This window comes from Hemicordylus capensis, chromosome 3 (assembly GCF_027244095.1).
Source record: "Hemicordylus capensis ecotype Gifberg chromosome 3, rHemCap1.1.pri, whole genome shotgun sequence".
In the NCBI taxonomy this organism is placed as follows: domain Eukaryota; kingdom Metazoa; phylum Chordata; class Lepidosauria; order Squamata; family Cordylidae; genus Hemicordylus; species Hemicordylus capensis.
In genome coordinates this window covers 228,944,179-228,967,479 of record NC_069659.1, presented here as the reverse complement: position 1 = coordinate 228,967,479, position 23,301 = coordinate 228,944,179, and the positions used below count along the sequence as shown (strand labels likewise).

Sequence of the window (23,301 nt, the reverse complement as noted above, 5' to 3'; positions counted from 1 at the left end):
TCATCCCCTTCCTTATCTTGGCAGTGCAGCAGCTCACCTCAGCCTTTGGAGTCACAGTGCTCACCAGCAAAGCTAGGCCCTCCTCCTCTGAAAGCCCCTTCCCATCAGCTGGTTATGCTTTAAATAATACCTGACATCCAGAACATCCCTTCCAAGAGGTGGCATCCTCCTCTTGCAAGAAGGAGATTGGGGAGGAGATTGGAGGCATCCTCTTCTCAAAGTGGAAAGCAATCTTCCTGTTATTTTAGGAAGGTGCTGGTGCCACAGCAGCAAACTCGCCTATGGAGTCTGCCCGCACTGTCACATTCGTGGGCTCCCAGGCATCACTGGGCGGGGGGTGTACCAGGAGAGTGGGTGCACTCGCATGGTGGGATTTCCAGGGGCTGGGAAAACGCATTCCAACCCCCACACCTCCTTGCTGCCCGGGGCAGCAGCGGACTGCCTGGGCGCACAATCTGCATGCCCTAACCCACCCAGACCTGGCAGCCAGCTTCTGCTGCCTTCCCCACTGCCTGCACTCAAGCCCTCTTACGTGATCGTGAGAAAGGGCTCCCTGTTTATTTAGAATATAGCCAACTTCAGTGCAAACATGGTGACACCTTGGATCTGTCTTATCCAGCAGAATTGGAACAGTTTGTTTTTTTTAAAAAAATCCCTAGTCCTTTCTAGCTTCCCTTATTATATCATATCAGAAAATCTGCCTACAACTCCTTGATTTGATTGCCTGGTTTTAACTTTTATTTCACAGTATTCTTGATATCTTTGATGTAAAGAAGTATTTATAAGCATATAAAGTAGGTGAGTGCTTCATTGCTTCTTTCTTCATTCATTAGGCTGAAAATCATTGGGCCATCCTTATGGAGAGTAACAAAAACCATTCAGGTTTTATTGTAGTTTCATAAAATACAAATGAGATGAAGCATAACAAAGAAATATTAAGTTACATTTTGTTTTGCAGTCAATGGATCTGCTACTTCAAGGTTAGGGTAAGGTGCTAAAGCTTTATTGCTATGTCAAAACTCTCACTAGATTTTCAGCAAGTGACTTTACAATACGTAGATGGCGGCTGACATACTGTGCAGCGTTAGTACTCTTCTGCAACTGTACAAATGTAATGTTCCACCACATGCGTAACATGGAGCAGTGTCAGCCAGTGACTTGAGACCTTTGGCTCTGATCCAGTGTTCCATGTGCAATCCAGTGTGCACACAGAGTAGTATGTGCAAAGCTCTCCTTTCACTTTAATGACACAACCAGCTCTGTGGCATGAGGGCTGTCCTCTCTGTTCCTGAGAATAATAGTGAAGACCTAATGTGCCAGTGGGACTTCTCTGTGCAGATCTTCAAGTTCATAAATGGATAGGCTTCCTTAGTACAGGGCCAGTAGGGATGTGCATGAATTTTTTTTTTTTTAATTCGATTTGTACTCAGATCAAATCACCCCTGGTCCCATTTATTTATCATCATCATCATCATCATCATCATCATCATCATCTACATTTTATATCCCGCTCTTCCTCCAAGGAGCCTAGAACAGTGTATTACATACTTAGGTTTCTCCTCACAACAACCCTGTGAAGTAGGTTAGGCTGAGAGAGAAGTGACTGGCCCAGAGTCACCCAGCCAAATCTGGCCAACTAGCACAGGGGCAATTTGTTTTGTCCACAAATCTCCCGAAACAGGTAGATTTGGGTACAAATCATTTGTACCCAAATCGATTCGTACAGACAGCAAGCACAGGCAGTGATTCTCTCAGCAGCAGGAAGGGGGTGAAAAAAAAAAATCTTCTCTTTTCCTCAGCCAGGAAAGCAGGAACAGAAAGCAGAGATTCCGTTCCAGGCAGCAGGCAGGCAAGGCAAAGCTAAGCCCCCGCTTCTTTTCTCCCACAAGGCAGAAAGGCAGATTTGTGGCTGGCTGCCTCCTTAAGTACATTTGAAAATGCCTTCTTCCAACTCCCCCAACCCTTGTCTCTTCTTGGAGCCTTCCCCTAGCCAATGTGGGGTCAGTCACCCCTCGCAACACAAGATTTGAATGGAAATGAGCCAATCTGGAACCAGGGGAGAATTGCCAGCCAGTCGCTGCACACTGTAAATCACCCATCTGAAGCTTGGAGGGTGGGGTTTTCAAAAGGTTTTCCTGACACAAAATGGAGACAGCAATAGAGATTGCCACAAAATGGAGGTCTGAATCTACAAATTTTTCAGGTCTGAAATCTGGGTGATTGGTTTTGTATCCGAATCTGGCCAGCTAGCACAGGCGCGATTTGCTTTGTCCACAAATTGCCCCACACAGGTAGATTTGGGTACAAATAGTTTTGTACCAGAATCAATTTGCACACCCCTAAGGGCCAGCCTCATAGAGGAGCAAGCCAGCTGTTCACCCAGGGAACCTATCTGAAGAGGAAGCCAAGCTAACCTTGGTGGGTTGCTGTTAGTTGGGAGTTCTATTTGTAGTGAAGCTGCAGAAGGCCTGCAGAAGGCCTGAGATTTAGAGGGATCCCAGAACTAGAACATGGCAGCACTGGCAGCAAAACAGCAAATAGGTTAGAAGTAGCTCTGGGCGTTTTCATGGGTAATGCTGGGAAAGGCTGGGGACAAGAGGGCCTTCATACCACTAGGTTTTTGTAAACTTGCACAAGCAACACAACTTGACAACATGCATGTAGAAGGTTCCAAGTTCCCTGCCAGGCATCTCCAAGATAGGGCCGAGAGAGACTCCTGACTGCAACCTTGGAGAAGCCACTGCCAGTCTATGTAGACAATACTGAGCTAGATGGACCAAGGGTCTGACTCAGTATATGACAGCTTCCTATGTTCCTACCATTGATAAACTAACCATGGAGAAGTATGCTCAGGGAGCTTGCCATGGGCATTGTTTATCCCGGGGTTGGCTCTGTCCTAGTATTAAGGTGAGCCTCTTCGATTATTGCTTACAGTCATGATATAATCTAAACAAAGCCACAACAGAATAAGAAATTCAGCCTCAAAAGCAGACATCACATCATACAAACAAAGAACCTAGTTTCAAAGGCATAACATAGAATGGCATCATGAACAAAAGGGTATATAAAAGAGAAAAACTGGATACCCTGTTCAGGAGTTACAACTTCAGCTGGCAACCCTCCCCTGGCATGCTTTATAACCCTGCTTCCACACTCCCCATGAGTAAGTACAGTGTTTGAAGGGAATGCTGAGCACACCTAATCATGGGAAGAATATCTTCCCCAGGACAGCACTTGTCTCTTCAGAAAAACATTGCACTTGTGGTCAGTGAGGAAGTGGGGTTATGTAGTGTTTCAGTGTGGGAGGTGGGGCTTACCAGTTGGCATTGTAGCTGTGTACCCTGAGCAGGAGAGAATGCCTGAGCAGGGCTTAAGCCTGCCAAAGATGCATAGGGACAAATTCTGGTGGAGTTTTCTGGAAAGGAAATTCCAGAGACAATGCACTACCACAGAAAAGGCCCTGTTCTGGACAACTACCATACACGCACCCTCTGCAGCTAAAATATAATGCAGCAGGTCATCACGGGAATATCTGTTATGTGATGGCCACACAGCTCAGTTCTGTGATGGTATATGCAACTTTTAAGAAGCGCATATCATACAGATTTTGTTCTTTGCCTTTCTTGACCTTAGGGTACTTAGATGAAAGCACTATTATGAAACAACTAGACTCACATAATAGTGTTAGGAGTAACCCGGCATTATGTACTTGATCACACCTGGATCAAAAGGTTGCTTGTTGGCACAATAGAGGCAATGGAGATGAAGTTAAGCATACAGCTTTGGTTGAATTATCTTCTTCTTCTGTTATGGCTTCCGTTTAAAGAACTGGGTTATCGGAACATAGGGAGGAACATAGGAAGTTGCCATATAGTGACTCAGACCATTAGTCTGAGCTCAGTATTGTCTACACAGACCGGCAGCGGCTTCTCCAAGATTGCAGGCAGGAATCTCTCTCAGCCCTATCTTGGAGATGCCAGGGAGGGAACTTGGAACCTAGATGCTCTTCCCAGAGCGGCTCCATCCCCTGAGGGGAATATCTTATAGTGCTCACACTTCTAGTCTCGCTTTGATCAGGGATGTGCACAGACAGAGTTGCACTTAGGTAATTTTGGAGCCTGGACTTAAAGACTTTTAGAGGTGCCCCCTTCCCTGCAAATTAAGCATCATTATGCATGTCTGGGCAACCACACCACCCGGGACATACTGAAAAGGATTTGGGGGGCCTCAGGGGCTCTGGAGGCCCTGGACTTCAGCCCATTCTAGGAGCACCGAACTGGTTCCGTGGACCAGCATTAGAGCCGGTTTGAAGGTGGGGGGTTAACTTTAAGGGCAGCAAAGGGTGCATGTGCACCAGTAACTTCTGGTCACTTCTGGTCCAAGAAAGCAACAGGGTGGCAGGGAGATATGCTGCCACCCAACTGGACCTTTGGATACACAGAATCAGTGAGGAAAATGTGGCGGAAGGGATAAGAGCACCCTGCCCTGCCCTTAAAGTTATCCCCCCTGCCTTTGGGCCAGCAGGCACAGGTTCCTTGCACATCCCTACCTTTCATATGCAACCAGGGCAGACCCTGCTTAGCTAAGGAGACAAGTCATACTTGATACCACAAGCCCAGTTCTCCTCCCTTTGTATGTTGCTTTTAAAATGCACCAATCAACACATCTTTTCTCATTATATGTATGTATATTATCTTTTACTGTTTATATTTCCCTAATGTGTACATGAGAGTGTTGCACAGTTTGGAAACTTCAAATGGGAAACTCTACAGGGAGTCTAAACATTTCCACCAATCACTGTGATAAATTGAGTCAAATGAAGTCCAATTAAAACTGTATTTCACTGAGTGAAGTACATGTTGACATGGCTGACACATGCCCTTTAGAATTATTTCATTGATCGAAAGAGTTCTACTGTTGTTAATCAGCATTTGTAATGTTAAAATGCTCATGATTAAGATGTCTCCTTCAAAAAGAATTTGAGTTGACCAGCCTTCTGGTGATAACTTATTACCTTGGAACGAACCTAGAGAACAGAACTTTCTGAGCAAGCATTAGCTTGGAAAGAAATAGATGGCTGAACTGTGAAGCAAGCACAGAAACATACTGTGAAGAAGGGATGTGCACAAATCATTTTGATTTGTACCTGAATCAAAACACCCCCGATTTATTTTGGGTCCGAATCTGCCCCCCTCCCCCCGAATCATCCCAGATTCAATTTTTGCCCAAATTTTCTGAATCTGAATAGATTTGGATTTTTAAAAACGAGTCTCAGGGCCGAGAGAGAGAGAGATGGGTGGTGGTGGTGGTGGTGATAGTGCCCAATGGGTGGAAGCTACCACCCAAATTTCAAAGAAATTGGGCAAAAGGGTGATTTTGAAAGATTTTTGGTTTACCCATCTTTAAGATTTTTCCCATAGGGAATAATGGGGATTCCAGCAGCCCCATAACTCCACTTGGAGGGCACCAGGGTGGCCCAGAGCATGTGGTGGTGTAGTGCACATAGGGTGCCAACCACCTCCATACCCACAAGCCCATGGCATACTGGGTTTTGTTGTTTCTGAGGTGTTCTGAGTGTATATTCTCTGGTAGCAAATGAGAGTGGATTCATTTTCAATGAATCCACTTGCCCCGAATCTACCCCAAAGATGCACAAACTTCAGAAATTCTTTAAAAATCACCCCTTTGCCCAATTCCTTTGGAATCTGGGTGGTAGCAGGCACCCATTGGGGCACAACCACCCGACCCACTCTTCTGTCCCCGAAGCCCCTTTTCTGTCCCTAAGAAACACAAACTTCAGAAATTCTTTTAAAAAATCAGCCCTTTGCCCAATCACCCTGAAACCTGGATGGCAGCAGGCACCCATTGGGGCACTACCACCCGACCCACTGTGGCACTCCTAGGAGGCACCCACAGGCAGAAATGGGTATTGTCTGTCCTCATTGTCCCATAGGGTGGATGCAGCACACATCAACAAGGTTTCCAGAGGCCACACACATCCACGGTGCCACTCACCACATCCATTGTGTCCCACCACCTCAGAAATGCAACTGATCTACACACAACAGTGTGAAACAACAACAATGAAATGCACTGCCCCACACACCCCCTCCCATTGCAGGGTAACAGCAGCAGCCAGCAACAAGCAAACAAGCAAGCAAGCGTGATATCACAGATGCAGCAGACTAGAGCAGCAGACTAGGGCTAAACACAGCATCAAATGTGCCCTGCCCTCCCTCCCCAAAGCATTTTTCATCCACAAGCAATAGACAGAGCTACATCTGTGGCACCCGACCATAAAAGCGGGTTAAGTGAGGAAGGGTGCAAAACAACATTCTGCCAGTGGAACAGCAAGGTTTGCCCCCCCCCACCTACACAAGTAAAACAGTGATGGTGACAACAATGGCACACAATTTTTTTGGCTCATTTTTTACATTTCTGCAACAGATAAGAGCCTGTGGCACCAGCACAACCTATTGTAGATGCCATCAATCTAGTCTGAATAAAAATGATGATGCTAGGTCACAATATGACCCAATCTTCATTGCAGAGAGAGAGAGAGAGAGAGAGAGAGAGAGAGAGAGAGAGAGAGCCTGTCCTGGGCCCATCCATGAGGTCCCCAAAATGCAGGCACAACAACAAACCATCCAAGTCATTTGAACTGCATAATATATATACTGCTAGACTTGAGATTATGTGGGGCAGGGGGAAGCATAGTATACCTGTGCATGTGTGCTCTGAGAAAGGGTTAGTGGGTTTAGAGTTAATTTTTGCCAGAGCCTCAGAATGCTGCAGTTGCGGGTGGGGGGTGAGTGGGTAAATGGGTGCAGGGAGGAGGCTAGAGTCTGTGTGTTCCTGCCCTCTCAGAGCCTGTAAGCTTCTGGGCAGAGAAGATCAATACTGATATATTATGGACATAGAGGGCTGGAGGACAGGCTTCTGTTTTTTAAAAAATGCAAAAAAAACCCCACCCCTTTGGAATGGGGAAAAAGACATAATTGTTTTATAAAATCACGAGGCTGCACTACCCTTCTAACCACCTACTAGTACTAGCTAACGGGGATCCCTCCCACACAGAACCCCTGTTTAAAGTTCTTCTAAACTAAACAACACACAGCTTTTTTAATTCAATTGCAACCCCAAACCTCCCTCCAAACAGGAACCCCCCCCAAGAATACACAATTCCAGAGATGTACGTGTGTGTGTGTGTGTGTGTGTGTGTGTGTGTGTGTGTGTGTGTGAGAGAGAGAGAGAGAGAGAGAGAGAGAGAGAGAGAGAGAGAGAGAGAGAGAGAGAGAAAATGGGCACTCACTCAGTCTAGGGCTTCACTCCCATTGTGTCCAGTTGTCCACTTCTGTGGTCTGGTTGAGTCTACTCTTCTTCAATCTTCTTCTCTTTCTTCAGTCATCAGATTTGAGGGGGCTGGGGCAAAAGCCTGGGAAATCTGGGGAGAAAGGGGGTCGCTGGTCAGGTGGCAAGTGGCCACAGGGGCTGGGGCTGGTGGCTGGCACAGACACAACAGGCACAGGCAGGCAGTGATTCTTGCAGCAGTACGAAGGGGATGAAAAAATAATTATCTTCTTCTCAGGAACAACAACAACAACAAAAGCAATGCAGCTGATATAATCCATTCCCAGGATGACATGCAGCAGCAGGGGCAGGCAGGCTGGGCTCAGGTTGGTAAGGCAGAAGGCAATAGGCATGGCAAGGCAAGGCAAAGCAAAGCAAAGCAAAGCAAAGCAAAGCAAAGCTTTCTCTCTCTTCTCCCATGAGGCAGAAAGGCAGAATGGTGGCTGCTGCCTCTTTAAATCTAATTGAAAATCCCTCCTTGAGCTCCCCGCACCCTTGCCCCTTCTTCGACCCTTCCCCTGGCCAATGTGGGGTCAGTCAGGAGTGGCAAGAGCCAAAAGAGCCAATCTGGAACCAGAAGGGAATTGTCAGCAGATCAGCCCATGCTTTCGTTCACTGATCTGAAGCTTAGAAGGGCAGGAAATTCAAATAGACATCAAACACAAAATGGAGAATACACGGAGATTGCCACAAAATAGAGGTCCGAAAAAAACAAAACCTTCAGCTCTGAAATGCGGGCAATTTGTTTTGGAGCCGAATCTTTTGGGACTTGCAGATGGGTGACTTGTTTTGTGCACAAATCGCCCGAAACAGGCAGATTCAGGTACAGATCGTTCTGTACCCAAAACGTTTTGCACATCCTTACTGTGAAGCAACCTCTAGCTCATAAGCAAGTTTTGCTGGAACTAGGATTTCTACAATAGCATATTAACGTTTTACTTTATTATGTATGTCACAATTTTCGAGGGTCCTCAAATAGGCACAGAAACATTTGTGAAGAGAAAGAATTTAACCCCATTGCCAAGGCAATCATGCCAATGCTCTCTGAATTTCTGTGAGGCAATGGAACTGATGCAGTGCATCACTACAGGACAAGGAGTGTCCTTGTTGCTGAAGCAACTGATGGCTATGCTCCTTGTCTTGTTATTCTGTAGCCATTTCATCACAGCATGGTCAGCCAGGGATGCAAGCCCAATTTTCTTGACAATGGGAATGCATTCCCTCCCCAACTGAGGACAATGTGACTTTATTTTTTATTCTATTCTATTCATTAAAAAAAAAATTAGCTGGCTTCAGTGATGGTGTGACATAGTCAAATGTGATTGGCTACATGGCACTGTGATGTCACCCCATTCCCAATATGCTCTCTGAGTGACTAGAATCACTCAGCGATGATCAAGAAAGCTGGGGGCAAGGTAGCTGCTTTAGAGTGGTTTAATGGTCATTCCTTCTCACCAGGGAATGGAAGTTCATGAGGGATATCCTAATAGAGAATTCTCAGCACCTTTGCCAAACTACAATACCCAAGATGATTTGGGGAAAGTCATATCTGGTGTAAATTTTTAAGATATGCCCCAAACCATTTGTTCTTAACCTGAGAGGAGTCCTACACCACTTCTGATTGAGCCCCCATCAGATGAATAAATTATGGTTTGGTTAAACATGATTCAGTGTTATATTGGTCAATGTCAACACCTGTAAAAGACTGTTGTTCAGGCTACCTTATCCACCTCCTTTTCCAGTTATATACTGAGCTAGAGCAGAGAGGCATGTATGGCAAATGTGGGAGGCAAGGGAGATGGGGCCTCTTGCCTCAATCCATTCCCCTACCTGAATTTCACCATTCCATTCCAATGAGTCCACTGAAAGAGGCTGCAACAGCCCTTCCCCTCAATATACTTGTGAAACCTTCTCAGCTAGGAATGTGCATAACTGAAATGGAATGCATTTGATCATAACTTCGTGTTAGCTTTATTCAACATTCTTCAGATATTTTGCCCACAAAGAGCTTACAAATGTATCCTGAAATACATCCCAGAGATAGCTATCCTCAGCATTTGCAGGTGTCTTTCTGTTTTTTAGCCATGGACCAGGGCTGGGATCAGTTAACTCCTTGATAAAGATGGCCCCATCTCTAAGGGCATCAAAGTTATAGATTTACATGAGCTCAGTTATAGATTTACATAGAAATAACGTTGTTTATAAATTACATACAACCTCTAAAAGAGATGAAATATTAACATGTAGATTCTCTGTTAAAACTTGGGAAATGTTTAGTATGACCACCAGGGGTCAAATAAAATTGTCTTGACCTGCCAGTTGCCCATTTATGTGTGAAATTAACTGGCAAATCCAATCCAGCAACTTTGGGATAGCCTTGAATTTCTGCCTCAACAGGTTGCTTATTCTTTATATCCCAATGGCTTAATATGTCCACTTCCTTCCCCTCCCCCCATATTTAGCTGTATTTTTTCCTCAATTTTATGCTCTTGCACATAGTTGTCACTCAAGGAATCCAGAGCACTGTCTTCTGGCCTTGCTTTTCCATGAGCTTACCAAAATTACTGAATGACCCCATGGACCTATATTCTTAAATAAGTCTCTGTTCTGTAAACTGTATGAGATCCCCAGACAACTCTCATTAGAAAGCCAGCTAGATAAAAGACTAAAAATAAAACAGTATGCCTCTTCATTTTATAATAATTTCCTGCTTATTATATGTATTTAATAGCTAAGACACACATTATGCTGACAGGGTACTGCACAGATAACTCATGAAAAATAAACCAAACGAAAACATTATTAATGCTTCTGAAATTTAAAATCTGAAATTTCTTCTCAGCTATTTTGTTAAAGCATCTCATGGGACTGAAAGGATAAAAGCTAATGAGCAATGCAGCAAATTTGGATTCAGTGCACAACCAGGCTATGTCCTTTAGAAAACATAATTTAGAAAGCAGTAATAGATTCAACTCATACCTGGATTTTTTAGCCTGGTATTGGTGGATTTTCTTTGCCGTTTTCGCAAAAGCATTAATATTGGGTGCTTTTCAAGGGCTAAATTCTCTAGGCAACATCCAGACTTGTTAGTCATGACTAAGCACCATTGAAATCAATGCAACAAATTGGTCAGCATGACTACATTAAATGCCATTCATGTCAAAGGGGCTTAGTCCTGATTAACGGAATATAATAAGGCTATTCACACGTGCATCCTAACCCAGGCCAGGGCAGTCCAGTCTGGGCTAGGCTGCTTGTGTGCCGTGTTAGGATTGCTCCAGATCCCAGTGCTCTCACCCAGCCTTAGCCTACTTTGAACCCTGGCCTTTAGCCAGGGTTAAGGGCATAAGTGTGCCCTAAACCCCAGTGCCGGGGTTGTGTGGGTGCTCAGGCTGTGTGCATTATGTTCTATGCTTGCACAGAGTCAGGCACCTAGACTGCTCAACTCCTGGGGGAATTCCTCAATGCACTGCACTCAGCGGAAGAGAGCTGGTGTTGTGGTAGCAAGCATGACTTGTCCCCTTAGCTAAGCAGTGTCTGCCCTGGTTGCATATGAAAGGGAGACTAGAAGTGTGAGCACTGTGCGATATTCCCCTCAGGTGATGGAGCCGCTCTGGGAAGAGCATCTAGGTTCCAAGTTCCCTCCTTGACAGCTCCAAGATAGGGCTGATTCCTGCCTGCAACCTTGGAGAAGCAGCTACCAGTCTCTGAAGACAATACTGAGCTAGATGGGTCTATGGTCTGACTCAGTATATGGCAGCTTCCTATGTTCCTATTGTGGGATTCCTGGAGGCCAGGACAACGAGTCCCAGCCTCCAGCACAGATTGTGTGGTTGTGTGGCGGTGCACCAAAGAGGACTTGCAAGGATAATCTGGGGGCCCCTCACAAGCCATCAGTAGCTCCCAAACATGTAATGTAAAAAGAAACAAGGAATACTAGTGTGTTTGTTTGTTTGTTTATTGTTAAATTTATATACCGCCTTTCATTAAAACAATCACAAAGTGGTTTACACGGAATTTAAGAACAAGATTGTAAAAACGATACAATTAAAATATTAAGCTAAAAGTATAACACAAATCTGATTAAAAATTTAAAAGACAAGCATAAAAACAGTACAAAAGACAAAGAAGCACCAGCAGAGACAATCATATAAAAGCCTGGGTAAAAAGGCAAGATTTAACATGCTTTCTAAAAACTGTGATGGAGACCGAGGAGTGAATAGCCACCGGGAGAGCATTCCAGAGTATGGGGGCAGCAACAGAGAAGGCCCTGTCCCATGTGCACGACAACCGAGCCTCCCTCATTGTTGGCAGGGAATGAAGCCCTCTTTGGCATGGGATGGGTTGTACTTCTGTATGTAAAAAGCTACAGGGTGAACAGAAAAAACATTAGTGCTCCTTCAGTGTGTTGTGGGGGAAAATGAGGGTGGGCTGGATAATGGATAAGGGGAAAGCTGGTGGATGAACTGTCTGAGATAAAGATCAGCTAAGACCATCTTCAGACAAGCCCCCAGCATGCTGGGGGAAACAGAAGAATTTTTCTGAATGTTCTTCCCCCTTGCCATGCCATCATTGTTATTGGAGTTCTGTGTCTCAAGGAACTATATTAGAAGCTATATTAGAAGCTAAGACACTTTGGTGAAAATGTGTCTGTGTTTAAGACTGGAGACTTTATGCTGGCAGTTTCCCCCCACTCCCCCCACCACATGGCTGTGGCATGGGGGTGAATCAAACCTGAAGCTGATTGGAGGCGTGATGCTGTTCTCTCTCTCCTTTTGTGGCTGAGGTGTGAGTAGGAATAGAAATCAAAGCCGAGGGAACAAAGCAGTCCCCATCTGACCTAAATATTTAAATGGATCATGGCTCCCCCAAGACTGGACAATAATTAGTTGTGCTCAGTTCAGGGGGATGATAAACAGAACAAAATTGGTTCTGTTCATCTGTTATTGTTCATCTCAAAACAAATGCACACCCCCTGTAAACACTGGCCCAGAGAGAAATAGGCAATTAGAGCTCTCCAGCACCCTCCAGGGCATGTTCTTGTGCTTACAAACCTGTCACTTTGTTGGGAGCTGGCTTGCCCAGCTTCCCTCCTATAGCCCGAAGCCTCTTTTTTTCCTATCGGATATGGAGGGGATTCAGGAACATAGTTAGGGGAGAGGGGGCCCATGTTCACCACTCTCTCCAGCGGCCCCTCGGAGGAAGATAATGAAGAAAATAGGGAGGGCTGGAGCTGGAGGCCCTTCAGGAGCTGGGGGCCCTGAGTTCTTTAAACCTATCCACTCAATTCTAGCTACACCCCTGAGGAGATTCCAATCACCCATGTTCTCCTTCACCCCATTCCTTGCCCAGTCTTTGGGGACAGGCTGTGGAGCTCTCTCCGCCTTTGTAGCCTCCCCTCACTAGGAATTAAAATGAAGCACAAGCCCTGGACATCTCCCATTTCCCCAGTTTCATGAGATATCCAGGTCCTCATGCTAGACCCGGGTGCTTTCCAGAATAAACCCTACAATGGGGTCAGGACATATCTTGGAAGTGCAACTATGCTTCCACACTTCCTGCGTCATGACACAGCAGTCCCTTCGGGGACAGCAGGGTGCCGTTCACATTTCCAATGCCTTGTTGCAAATTTAATCACTGCGATATAGAGCAAGGATGCCATATATCTGGTGTTTAAAAGTTGCTGTTTCTTCGGGTTGTTAGTTGCTGCGAGACTGCTCCCCCTGCTGTTTACATTTTGAATGCGACTTGCCCAAATGGAGGCATTTTGCTGCTGTTCCAGCAGCTAGTCTGGGAAGCGCCCAAGAACATCTCCATCACCACGGCAACCAAGCGACTCTCTGGTCACTCACTCAGTCCCACCATTTGTGGCCACACTGCTCTAGTGGTGAAGCTGCTTGGTGCTCCCTGAGGGGCTTCCTGCATTTCTTTCAAGGCAGTGCCCCTCTCAGCTAGACCCCTGCCTTTGGAAAGCTGCCTCCACAATGGAGAGCCAAGGATGAACCAAAACGCTCTGCTTCATGCTTTATAACATTTAACAGCATCAACACCAGTGGATACACAGCAAAAACCTTTAACCATGTAAAGCCCCTTAACCATGGTTTTGTATGCAGGATGTCTTTTATTACATATTAATAATACTGACAGTTATTAGTTTTAGCCTTCTTCCATATGAACCCGTCACAACACCACTGCATTGTTTTGAGCATTAGGCCGAGACAAGAAGAACTGGTCACAAGTGACCTTGCCATTCACTTGCATGGTCTAGAAGTTAATCTGGTGCCTTGAAGGGATGCCTCTTTCATCTGCCTCCAAACTAACACTAAAAATATCTCACAACTTTATTCAGGGCTGACCAGGCTTCTACTTGACCCTTGGTAACTTTGCCTCTATTAGGATCTCAGCTTCCCTAGAGCCTTAAGAAGGAGAGATCATGAGTGTGCAGCTAGACTGTGAAATGAAATAAATCCATTCAGACAGGCTCCTCCAGTCTCAGGTTCACATCCTAGCTGTGAATAAAAACACTACAATGTTATTCTAAGTGCATGTATTTCTTCCACTTCGATCTATGATGCAGGATGACAAAACGGTGCCAGGGGAGCCATTTAATTCAATGGGTACTGCTGATACTCTGCTGACCTGATGTTCATCAGCTTATACTATGGTACATTTTCCTTGGCTCAGATCTGTAGCATCTTAGTGATAGCTATTGAATATAATGCAGTAAAGCACAAATTCATAACTTTCATGTCAGGCTGCAGAATGACTTGCAGGCACTTTACACACTGTTTCTAGAATGTAGAGGAATGGCACATGCAAAACAGCAAATATGAAAGGGGCAGAAGCATGCGTTTCCCATGACATGTTAACACTTTAGTGCTATTCACGTATTAAAATTGCGTGCACTACCTGTGCTCTCAACCACCATGCGTGTACAACTTTCACTGCAATTCTTTCAGTACAGTTGGTGTTGTGGTTAGAGTGTCAGACTATGACCTATGAGACCTAGGTTCAATTCCCCACTCAACCGTGATAGTTCACTGAGTGATATTACACTAGTCACTGGGGCTATGCCCACGAGCAGCAAAAATCGGGCTAGGAGAGCCTAGCCTGATTTTTGCTGCTCGTGTAAACCACCGGGCTCACAGACGAGCCCGGTGGCTTACAAGTGGCTAGCCCACTTAGGTAGCCCACCCCTTAAACTGGGTTTGCGGAGTGAGCGCTCTGCAAACCTGGTTTTAACAATCATGAGTACCCGCGGCGTGGCTCCATGGCATGGCTACTCATGAGTAGACCCCCAGCTGGGAGGCTCAAAAGCAGCCGTCCAGCTTGGGGGTCTCTCCAGTATGCCCTGCATGCTCGTGCAGGGCATACTGGAGCTTCTGGGGGCCGCATGGCCCCCGACCCTCTCAGCCCCCACCAGATCCATAACAGAGCCGGCAGTCGTGTGGGCAGCCAATTTGGCTGCCCAGGGCTGCTGCCCTGCTCGTCTGCAAGGAGGGCAGGCTTAGCCCGCTCTCCCCGCAAACCCTATCGAGGCGGGTCTCCTTGATTGTGAGACCCGCCTCAGTATCTCTTAGCCTAATCTACCTCACAGGATTTATTCATTTATTGTTCAATTTTTATACCGCCTTTCATAAGACATCCCATGGTGGTTTACAAAACACAATACAATTTCATAAAAACCACATTTAAAACCTTGAAGCCGGTTAAACGGTAAAAACCATAAAACACCAAAAAACAAACAAACAAAAACACACAACCACCATAAAAAAGATACAGAAGCAGGAAAGCTGAGAAACCTGGTAGCCCCCAAGGGGTGAAAGCCTGAACAAATAAAAAGGTCTTTAGTTGCTTTTTAAAAGCAGCCACAGATGTCAAAGAGCAGACATTCACTGGGAGAGGATTCCAGAGCGGGGGGCGGGGGGCGGGGGGGGGGACAGAGCAGGCCCTGTCCCATGTGCATCACAGTTTAGCCCCTCTCAATGTCAGCACATGGAGCAAAGGCTGCCCGATGACCTCCCCTTGGGAGCAGGTGGTCCTTCAGGTATTCAGAGCCCAAACCATTAAGGGTCTTAAAGGTAATAACCACCATATTGAATTGGATCTGAAAACAAACTGACAGCCACTGCAGCTCTTTCAAAATAGGTGTAACATTCTCCAAGTGAGCAGTTCCAGAGAGAGCCCTGGCAACGGAAGTTTCTGAGTATTCTTCAAGGGCAGCCCCACATTGAGCAGTAATACATAGAGGCCCAATGTTTTGCAGTCATCTAGCTGCAATATGACTAAGGCATGGGTAACTGTGGCCAGATCTGCCTTCTCGGGACACAGAAGGGACCCAATTGGCGCAGCGGCTGAAGAGCTGTGCAAAGTCACCCTGGCCACCACCTCTACCTGAGCACCCAAAAGCAGAGCCAGGTTCAGAACACCCCCAAGCTGTGAACTTGCTCTTTCAAGGGGAGTACAGCAGAGTTGTTGCAAGGAGAGAAGAACATGTACCTTGCTGAGCTCCCTGGAGAAGGATATAAAAGCAACAAACAAACCATGCCTTTTCAGGGCTTCTATTTGTATAGAGAGAGAGCAATGTTTGAATTACAGGGGCCCCGGGGGAGCCCACCCACCAGAGCTTTCTGATGGCCCCCTTAGTTGATATTTTAGAAAGGCTATTGAAAGACTTTTTTTTTGCCACCATCCCCACCTCTGTTCAAGGGCCCCTCTTTGCCCAGATGCAGATTTCAGGTCATTGCTTTTGGCACATCAACTGCCTCCCGCCCTTTCCCCATAATCATATGTGCTCTGTGTCCATTACGTCCATTAGGCACAGAGGCTCCATTAAATTTTTCAGCTATTACCAGTCATTACCTATTATGAAGCTGCACAAATTATGATACATTCGTCTTTAGAAGTGTTGCTTTCCCCCCATCTTGATTACAGGCCTGAAAACTCCTACAAACACAAAGTGCATGTGCAAGTGAATTCTACTTATATATAAGAGATATTCAAAGTATTTATTCTAATTATACCATGCTATATAAGGAGTGGACATTTTCCAAACTCAATAGTTGTAGTGTACTAGAGTCTGAAAGCATCAGGAACTGACATGATGCAGATGCTGATAGCCAGATTGAGTTGATGGGATCCATACCATAAGCAGGAGTGGCACTTGGGGAGGGGGGCTGCCATGACCATCATCTCCCCCTTTTCAGATCTCATTCCCCAGTAGCACCTTGTCCAGTGGGAGCCCCCGCCAGACTTACAGGGTCCGCCATTCCCTCGGCAGCCAAGGCCAGAGAGGCCACAGGTGGGGCAGGTGGCCAGGCAGAGCAGCCCGACAAGCGGCCAGCCAAGATGCTGCAAGACCAAGGAGCCAGGCTAGATGAGCCGGGGGGAAGGGCAGGGGTGAGGGAGGGAGGAGGCAGCAGCAGACAGAGGCACAGCTGAGGGGGATACGGGTGAGAGCAGCCTGATATGACAGGGCGGAGGCCCAATTAGCGGGGGTGTGGGATGCATCAGTTGTCAGGAGGGATTCAAGGCAGGCTTGGCCAGTGATGAGGGGCAGTTGCCGGGCGAGTGGTGGAGGCCTCCAGAGAGAGACTGCCACAGTGACCTCAAGGAGCCTGGAGGAGGAGATGTGGGTGAACCAAACCCCCTGCCCTCAAAAACTCTGAGGCCCTGCCTGGGGGAGGTGAGAGGGAGAAGTAAAACAAGAGAATGGCCATGGAGAGACCAGGGTCGTGAGAATTTGGAACAGTTCCAGACTGGGCGTTAGTTATTATTCTACTTCTTTATATACTGGTCTTAGTTACCTAGCATGAAAGTATAATATGGCAGATAATTCTATCCCCTTCTGTTGCCGCATTCTTTTAAACCAAACCATCAATCTGTTTGCACTGAGCACCTCTCTGTATTTTCCTGTGAAGTCAGGGACTAGTCTAGGCCTGAGAAATTCTCCAAGGATAGAAAGAGAAAGGAAAGTTCTGATTTTTCATCGATCTGTCATGCTAGCAAAGTGTTTGAAACCTTTCAATAATACGATGGTCCCCTGTCCCCAAAGGCCTCACAAACTAAAAAGAAACATAAGGTTGATACCAGAAATAGCCACTGGAGGGATGCTGTGGTGTGGTTGGATAGGGCCAGTTGCTAAATAAAGAGAATCACAATTTTAAAAAGATGCCTCTTTGCTCAGTTAGCAGGGATTATATAGGAAATATAGCTCAAAAACAGGAATTGTAGACAGCATAGTCAGGATCTCTGCAGATAACATGATAATCTTTATGAACAATCCAGAATCATCATTAGATAAGATGTTTGGCTTAACTGGAAATATTGTTAAGCTTCAAGATACAAAATCAGATTTCAAAGATCAGAATCATCTCAGGTTGCCCTTCCTTTGGTCCCTGGTCTCAGAAAGGTCCGTAGTACTAGGGCCTGTGGAAGGGCTTTCTCTGTTGCCACCTCTTCACCTTGGAATTCTCCCTCACCCCCCACCAGATTTGGTCTGCCTCCTTCCTTTCAGCCTTTAAGATCTTATTGAAGATGTTTCTTTTCCACCAGGCATTTGTCCTTTATGTCTGCCCTGAGTCTGTGGATTGGGTGGTATATTACATCTCTTAAGATATTTCTGTCTAAATTTAGAGGTGCCATTACTTTAGCGCGTGTCAATGCGCTAACTACTGCAGTTCTTGATGGCAGGTTTGGAAGGATAGCTTTTTCCTCCTGACTTTGCCTATGTGGCACAAGGGACACAGAAACTACTGCTCATGTTATCTTGTATTGTGCATTCTATATGTGTTTAAGATTAATTTCCCCTTTTTTGGAAAATCTCCCTGGACACCCAGATGACTTTTACTTATATCTTTTATTAGCAAACAACAATTAGGAGAATATATGCAGAATGGCTAAGTTTTGTTATATTGCCTGTAAAATTTGCACTGAGTGTGTACAACTGTATTCTTTTACTGGTCAATGGCTGAAATAAAAATTTATCTATCTATCTATCTTACATCTCTTAATACATAAACAAATAAATCAGAATTAATTCTGACCAGTGAGGAAAATGAAAGGGAAGAGGAGCTAAAATGAGTTTATAACATATATAAGTATATAACATATATATAACATATAAATGAGTGTATATATACACACACACACACATTTAAAAACACACCTCCATGTAAGTATCTGGGGGTTAAAGTAACAGCTTCACTGTTCTGCAACAGAAGCAATAAAAGTCTGGTTCAATACAATAAGCAAAATACTTCAAATTAGGACAAAGTTATATAATAAATGAATAAAGATATTTGTTCAAAGAATAACCTGAACATGTTGAGGCAATAAAATAAAGTATCCACAAATTTGTAGAAGTTTTTTCAAAACATATAATGCATACTATCCAATATGCAATGTGAACATGAAACCTGGAGACTGCCAATAAACAGTTTCAGCAAAGTAACAAGTAGATTGTCACTAATAAACTTTTGGCCAAACACTAATAAACTTTTGGCCAAACACAGTTCAGTCTCTCCTAGTCTTCACAAGTGGCTCAATTAATACATTGCTTAGGAGTCTATAGACTTTTAGACAACTTTTAAAAAGGTATGATAGAAATTCTTAGCATAAATAACTGCAGAGTAATATTTTCATAAACTCATGATACTCACTCTCTACTTTAGGGTTTCACACTGTCACTCCTCATACTAAATTTTAGATTGGCAGAATGACATCTCTGTAACAATATGGATTGAGTTAACTACATCCATTAGAATAAACCAAAAATTTATATACATTCATATATAAAACCCTTTTAAAAATTACCAAAAATTCTTCCCCATTATAACATCCACTTTCCTCCAAGCCTTTTAGCAGACTGAGGCCTAAACTCCATTATATACTCCAGGCATCAGTTCTCAACTCACAGTTCATAGGGATTTTAAAGTTGAAAGGTCAGCCCTCGTACTGATTACCACAAAGCCACAAAGCATATATCCAAATGTTAAAATCCACAATATTAATGCCAGTACTGTAAGTTGTTTCAGGACTGAGGTACTTGAAGTGGTGCCACATTTCCCCCATTATTTTCTCTAAATGTACAGAGAAAAATACATAATTTTCTCTTTAAAAACCCTCAATTATAATATTTCTAGGGGGTATTTAAGAATGGTGACTGAAGTTTTGGCCTTTTCCTGCCATTGATCACCAAATATGTTTCCAATTTTATTTCCAGCTGCAGCATACATGTGACAGTTTCTAGCACATTTAATAAAATTACCCTACAAGATACACTGCCTATCCTTAGAAAGACAACATGTCTCAATTGTGCTGTCTCAGGCATTGCAGTAGTTCCCTAAGGTTACAGTGAAGAATAATTGCTATCTTAGAAATTACTCCAAAGTGAGATTACATTATGGCAGCTGTAGGCAAATATAAAGTCTAAAATCACCTGTATATTAGATTGAAAATAAACCCAGAGCCCCAATTCATCTTGCTGTAATATTTCAGAGAGAAGTCTGTGAGCTGTCTAGCCAAATGTAAGGTAATTTCACACTCTGACTGTATTCGAGTGCTTTTTAAATATGCACATTTTTAGTGTTTAAAAATGTATGCAACGCAGTCTACTTTTGTGATCATGCTGCTCTTTGAATAAATATCAGACTTTCCAGTGAATTCATTATGTACAACATATTGTACAATATTTCTAGGGATGCGTAGAACCCCTTTGATAAATGTTGCTAGTTACCCCAAAACCCATTTGCCTTCCTCACAATTCCTTGGATCTTTCTCTCTCCCTCCCTAGGGACTTTTATGCACAGCAGTTTTTACCACAGGTTTATGGGGAAGCTTTACTGCAAACTCGGATTTGTCCCCAAAAAACTGCTGGAAATAGTGGATTCCCCACCCCCCCAGATATAAATCAGGCAACAATCTAATGCACAGTGAAAAACCCAGATTGTATGTGAACTGCTCCCCGATAACTCGCAGGGACTTGGGGAAAATCTAGCCGATATGTGAACATACCCGGATATGCGAATTAAAGGAGATGCAAATTAAAGGGTTTCTAAAGCCCCATGTGAAAAGCTTCCAGGCTTTTCACACATTCAGTTTTTCCAGGCTCAATTTAAAATTCCTTTGGAGCAAATCTGATGACAAATCCAGTTTTTTCAACATTGCCTACTGAATGGAGAGTTTTTTCACTTGTTCTGGGCTCCCAAAAGGGCATCCAGTGCTGATCACAGGTAAATGAAAACTAAAGCTAAGCTTGACTAACAACCATGGGTATCTGCTGGACTTTTTCCAGGAGCGGTGACAGAGCTCACCAACTGCTGGGGGACAAGCTCCTGCTGGTGGCCCCTACCCCATTGCAAATGCTGCATGCATTCCAGTGCACACATGCCCTAATCATGCTCCCTGAACCAACATCAGATGCAGGGAGATATGGCCAGTATTGGGAATGTTAGAAGGGAAATTACTTTCTGCATCCGCTTGTCTCTTGGTTAGGTATTTCGCTGGACAGCAGTATCAAAGCTTTATTTCATTGCTAGCAAAAGCTTTGTGTGTGGCTGCCTCCCCCGTCTGACAGGCCACCCATCTTGTTATACTCTGGAGTAAACAACTTTTGCACCTGCACATTGTATACAAGCCAAAGTGTTACTTTAACCCCCAAGGTTCTGATTTGCTTCCAAGTATTATATTTCCCATTTACACTCTCAAGACATCTAGCTTGTGGCCTTGGGTTTGCCTCCCTGTTGAGACATTCCTTTAAGCAGTGCCGTCATAAAATGTCCTTAAGGCATGGGGGTTAACAGCTGCAAGCATCATTGATAAGGCATGTATAATAGTTAGCTAAGTGCTATGCAAACCAACTGTGCTTTTTGGCTATTCAGAGCTATTTGCAAATAATATTCCAACAGGAAGATGGGCAGCTCCATCTCTCTCCTGATCCTCACCAGTCAGCGCTTCATTCAAGTGCTGGCTGGGGCTACTTTCTCTGTGAGACAGAAAAAGAAGGTCCAATTCAGTGCTTGAACAAAGTGCTGACTGGTGAGGAACAGGGCAGAGCAGCCCCTCTTCCTGAAACTGGCCAGCCATGTGGCCCTGATGTTGATGCTGGACCATGTGGCTGGCCAGTATCAGGAAGGGGGGCTGCTCTGCCCCTCTTCCAATCTGGGAACTTCTTTATCTGACTCAGTGCTGACTGGCAAGGATCAGGAGAGTAGGGATGTGTGAACTGATTCGGGTACAAAATTATTTGTACCCAAATCTACCTGTTTTGGGTGATTTGTGGATAAAACAAATTGCTCCTGTGCTAGGTGGCCAGATTCGGGTCCAAAACAAATCGCCCAAATTTCAGAGCTGAAAAATGTGTAGATTCAGACTTCCATTTTGTGGTGAACTCTCTTGCTGTCTCCATTTTGTGTCATGAAGTTTTAAAAAATATCTTGTGCTCCCAAGCTTCAGATTGGTGACTGACAGTGTGCAATGATTGGCTGGTGATTCCCCCCTGGTTCCAGATTGGTTCATTTCCATCAAATCTTGTGTTGCCAGGTGTGACTGACCACGCATTGGCTAGGGGAAGGGTCAAAGAAGGGACAAGGGTGGGGGGAGTTTGAAGAAGGGATTTTCAAATGTACTTATGGAGGCAGCCAGCCACCATTCTGCCTTTCTGCCTCATTGGAGAAGAGCCAGAGAGCCAGAGGAGCTTTGCTTTGCCTTGCCTGCCTGTCTGCTTTTTGTTCCTGCTTTCCTGATTGAGGAAAAGAGAAGAGAATTTTTTTTTCACCCCCTTCCTGCTGCTGAGAGAATAACTGCCTATGCCTGTGCAAATCAATTTGGGTACAAAATGATTTGTACCCAAATCTACCCGTTTCGGGAGATTTGTGGACAAAACAAATTACCCCTGTGCTAGCTGACCAGATTCAGACCCAAAACAAATCAGGGGTGATTCAATTCAGGTACACATCAAATCAAAAAAATTGATTCATGCACATCCCTACAGGAGAGGAACAGAGCAACCCTGCATCAATATGTAAACATATTGGATTTCAAAAGAAGCATTAATGCATAATACAGTTCACATGAACGGTACTTATTTTCTCAGTGTGATTGTTTCCTTGGGTAGTAGGGATGTGCTGGAGATCACATTTTGGTTTTAGTTTAGTTTTAATTTTGTATGTTATTATAGTGTAAATGTTATTCAACATTTAGTTTTCATTTTTAATTTAGTTTTAATTTCCCCTTGTTTTCTTATGGAAATAATTATAAACTAGCCGACCCGGCACAGAGCCCCAGTCTCCCCTGCCCTCCCCCCACCTTCTGCCCCAGTCTACGCTGCTAGCGTGCTTTCCTCACAGTGAAGCTCTGGCGGCCGCCCAGGCTCCTCTCGGTGTCACGGCTCTGCTGCCCACCTCCTCTCACCCCCGACGGGGGTGGTGTGGCTCTGCCACCCACCCAGCCGGGCTCGTCTCGGTGTCATGGCTCCACTGCCCGCCGCCGTCCACCTCTTCATAGCAGCCCAGCTGCCACCTCACTGTGGCCAGCCCGGACCCCCTGCCGCCTCCTCCTCACCGCATTGTGGTGTGGCTCTGCCACCTGCCCAGCCAGGCTCCTCTCAGTGGCACAGCTCCACTGCCCACCACCTCCTCCTCTTCCTGGTAGTGGCGGCCACCGCCTCCCCACTGCCCGCTTCTGCCCCCTTCTTTCCCCCCTCCCAGTGACCAGGCCTGGTCCTGGGCCTGCCTCCACCATCACATCCCCATGCATCCCCGCATCCCTATGCATTTCCACCCACCACACACATCCGTCCAGCTTAGAGAATTAATTATATAGATGTTCTCAATTATCAACCTTCTCAAATGGCTTTATGATATTTTCTGATTCCCAAACAGTAGCTGCTAATTCTTGAGTGGTCCCCATTTATTAGAGTAATGAAGGTTGGCTGTGGGTGGATATAGCACA

General features: G+C 45.0%; 1 long non-coding RNA gene across 2 annotated transcripts in view; it reads right to left on the bottom strand.

The window, feature by feature from the left end:
* LOC128348837 (uncharacterized) overlaps window positions 1-23,301 on the bottom strand; it is a 56,827-nt gene that overhangs the window by 9,216 nt on the left and 24,310 nt on the right. For both annotated transcript variants that reach the window (XR_008318370.1, XR_008318371.1), the window contains exon 3: window positions 7,313-7,444. This is a non-coding gene — a long non-coding RNA (uncharacterized LOC128348837). The remainder of the gene's footprint in view (window positions 1-7,312; window positions 7,445-23,301) is intronic.